Raw genomic sequence first — 4,219 nt, forward strand, 5'->3', positions numbered from 1 at the left:
TGCACCTATCATTTACTGTAGTCCAGAGATGTTCTAGTCACTGACATGTGAAAACAGTGCGGGACAAACATCCACCTGACCTCAGCTGCAGGCTGAAATATTTGCACCTGCAAGAGAAAAGGCCCAGTTATACGGGCAGGTTGAAAAACTCACCCTTTCTGCAGATTCAGCCATCATGTGTATTTTTCAGGAATACAGCGAAGAGGATTTCATATACAAATTAGCCATCACTGCTGGGAGGAACAGTGAGAAGAGGAGGATGGAAGGGAGCACCCATAATATTTTATCTCCTCAGGGGTTCTTCATATAGTACGTCTTAAATGCAGCCCCCTCTGGAGGGTAGAGTAGCAAACCACCAGCCTACAGCACACTTGCATCAGTTGCAGGGAAGGGAACAGAAGTGTAGTCAAGGACATTGGGGTAAGTTTCCTAACATGCTCTGGGATCATTAATGCCCCCAACTGAGAACATCAAACTGCAAGGGGCTTCTTTTCTCTACCTCAAAAACTGAATCAACGTTGACAGAATTTGAACACGAGGTTCCTAAAATCTGATGCTCAAAAACAGAGACAACCCTTTAAGAATAAGTGTGATTTTCTACTACTTCCCACTGCTTTCCACTAGCAATATATATCACTCTAGTTACTATTCTTTATTATTTGGTGCTTGACCTAAAGCTTCTATTAGGAGTCAAACTATTCAGCCTACACAGCACAAATAGACTGTGGGGTACTATGGACTAGAGCACCACCCAGTGGTAAGATGTTCTTCTGAAGAAAAAACTTGCCACTGAATGCTCTACCTCCCTCTGCTGTGTCCAACGTTAAGATCAGAAGTCTCAAAAAGCAGCAACAAACCCCAGAGAAATAAATTACACACACGTGAACAATCTGGCACCTTGCTACTGGTGATTGGAACCCTATAAATATTATAAATGGATGGATATTGCCAGTTTCATTTCCCCAGAAGCTAGCAGTCTTATGACAGACCATTCCCTAAGACCACTTTTCAACAGATTAATGTCCTAGGCAAAGAAATGTTGCTCCCACTCCTTTGACAGGTTTAGGGACCCCAGACATGGAGCAAGATGAAGAAATTCTAGCCCATCACCCTTCCAAACTAGCTCCTGCACAGCACGAGAGCCCATACTGCAGGTCCCCTTCTCAAACCTGGCCTCAAAAGATTAGGCTTCCCCATGAAATCACTAGTCTTTCAATCTCAGCTAAGGGTATGGGGGAGGGATTTTTCCTCTTCATTTGTGCTAGTGCTAGCTCAAGATGGCATGAACACAGACTTCAGGGATGGGAGTGAGGAGGTAAATCAGATACCAGCAAGAAAAACATTAAACGTTCACAAACAAGCCAAGATGGGCAAGGGTCAAATTTACAAGGAGAAACATCTCACTCTAAAATATTTTGCCTGTGAGAGGAGTGCATTTTCGTGGTAAAGCTGTATATGCAGTCACCCAACAAGTATTAGATGTTAGTAACTTTCAATCTTTTGATCTGGAGTAAAATTTTCAAAACACCTACGTGATTTAGGAGCCTATGTCTCATTTTCAAAAGGGAGTTTGGGCAATAAGGAGCTTAAGTCTCAATGAAAGTCAATGGATCTTGTACTCCTGAGTCTCAAGGACACTTTTTTGGAAATGAGACTTAGGTTTCTAAATCATGTAGTTGCTTCTGAAAAATTTTACCCAGTGTGAATCTGAATTAGTGGTCTAGTAATAGAAAGCTTCCATGCCATTTCCAAGGCTATAAGCCATCCAGCCTCCTTAGAGAGCAATTATGGTCAAAACATTTATAAAATTAAGCTAATCAGAAAATGGTAAAACTATTTCAAAATTTCAATGTGTTTTGTGAATTTGTTTCCACTTCACAGGGTACAAAATTGACTCTCTTCACAAAATTGTGATTTCTTATATTAATATTTTTAACCAAGTTTTTCAAAATCATTTACAAGTTTTTTTAGTTATCAGAACAGCCAGTTAAACAACCAGTTTTCTTCTATAAGAAAATATGGTGCATAGTAAATTTCTGCAACAGTTTTGAAAGTGACTGATTAAAACATTAGTTACAAATACTATGAAAGGTTTCACAAAATGTGGAAAATTGATTGTTTCAAAATTCAAAAATGAAATGTTTCCTGAAAAATTGACATTAAGGCCATTTTTTGATAAAGAGAGAAAAATTTTTCTAGAGAGAAAAATTCTGTTATATTCGCACAGAACTCTGATTCTTTGGGGCCAAATAAATTGAAAACCTACATATGATGTTGTCAACTCATTATATCTGGATTTTTGTCTTAAAGTCCCAGCTATTGGAGTCATGTGATTACATGAGACTTAGTTTACACTTAAGAAAAGCAGTAAATTTCTAGCTCTCGTAGTTTGGAGAAAAATCTTGAAAACAGGAATTCTTAAGGCTCAAACAACAAAAGCAAGACAAACTCCAAAATTCATTATGTTTTATAGTCTCATGATCTTTTTAAAATCTTTGGATTTGGCAATTCAGAAAAATCCAGGGCAGAAGTTTGTAGGGTTTTGTTTACTGAGGCTAACACAAACAGACAACTAGCCCATTGAGTCAAGACCACAGAGAACACCCCAGGCCTTTATGAAGTACTTCCATTGACAGGTAAGACAAATAAGTTTCCCTGCTTCCCATCCTAAATCCTCATTTAAATTATTGTGATGCTTGGGTTTATCGGTGATAGTTTTCATATTGAAGGACTGGCTTGGTTTATGATTTCAGTGAGAAATAAACAAATTAAAGCTGATAAGAAGTTTCTGCAGATCATTTACAGCTCTTCATAAGAAGTAGTTACTATTTTTCCCTGTTATACTATATTCTTATATCTGTGCATACACATGTATGAGAGAGAGAGAATGAGTCATGCAAAGCTTCTAGAACTGTGCTTTCTCACAAAAAGTTCTCCTTGTATATCAAGTTATTAGATAAATGAACAAGTAAGTTTTAAAAATCCTACATCACTGCTACAATGTGTATAAGTAACGGGGAAGTTCTTCAGCTGACCAAGTTCCAACTCTTTCAGCAGGTGTAAGAAACCTGCATAAAGCCACTGAAATTTGACCTCCTGTATATTTAGGATGGAACTAAAGTGGTTTTCTTGAAACAGAGGGATGTAAGGACCAAGTTGGCAAAGGTGCTTAGATACCTAACTCCTTAGGCACTTCTGAAAACCCCACTAGGCTTCTATCTGCATCTGTAGGCACCTAAATACCTTTGCAAGCCTGGCCTCTAAATACCTAGGTGAGAGGAGGTACAGGAATGAAATTGTAGGGATGGCCAATCTCAGGAAGAAGATGCTATTGAAAGAATAAGTTTAAGCTCTTGGGTCAGTGAGCATCTGTTCTAGGTTTGTGGGGCCTGATCCATGACTGGAGCTCCTAAGAGTTACTACAATATAAACATAAACAAAAATATAAATAGCTAGCTAGCTATTGATTGAGTTACCAATGAAGCCAAACCCCAGAAAGGGTGACTATGTGATCTGCTGAGAATGAGGTAGAAACTCAGACTGTCCAATGTAATACAGGTATCTAAAATTAGCATAAAAGAAACTGTATTAAGAACTGTTCTATAGCATTCTCATTTCAAAGCAGAAGTGGAGAAGGGCTAGATGTTTAACAGGCTGAACATTTCCTAGTCAATTCTACTACAATATTTACTCAACAAGATACCAGCTGAGAAAACAAGACAGCTTTCTGTGTTTTTCCATCTTGTGCACCTTTAACAGCTTGAAAAGAGTGACACCAAGTGGTTATTTCTACTTTTGCTTGCTGTCTTTTCCCATATGCAGTGTTGTTGTAGACATATCAATCTCAGGACATTAGAAAGGGACACAAGATAGGTGAGGTAATATCTTTTATTGGACCATCTTCTGTTGGAAACTTGTCTCACCCATCAGCAGAAGTTGGTCCAATAAGAGATATTACCTCACTCACTATGTCTTTTACTATAGTCATTTTCACCAGTCAGAGCAGCAATTCATTAGAATTATTTTCCAAGGCCAAGTTAAATTGCCAAGGTCTGAAAAGTGGTAAGAGCAGTGCCATAATTTAGGGAAAGCCAGGAAGCCGTTATAGACTAGTTAGCTTAAAGTCAATTGGAGGAGGGGGTGGGGAGTTTGGAGAAATTTAGGAATCATTTAGTAGGATTTGAGAGCTACACTTCCAAAGCTAATTGGGTGCTGAAAT

Source organism: Gopherus flavomarginatus, chromosome 11 (genome assembly GCF_025201925.1).
Source record: "Gopherus flavomarginatus isolate rGopFla2 chromosome 11, rGopFla2.mat.asm, whole genome shotgun sequence".
Classification (NCBI taxonomy): domain Eukaryota; kingdom Metazoa; phylum Chordata; order Testudines; family Testudinidae; genus Gopherus; species Gopherus flavomarginatus.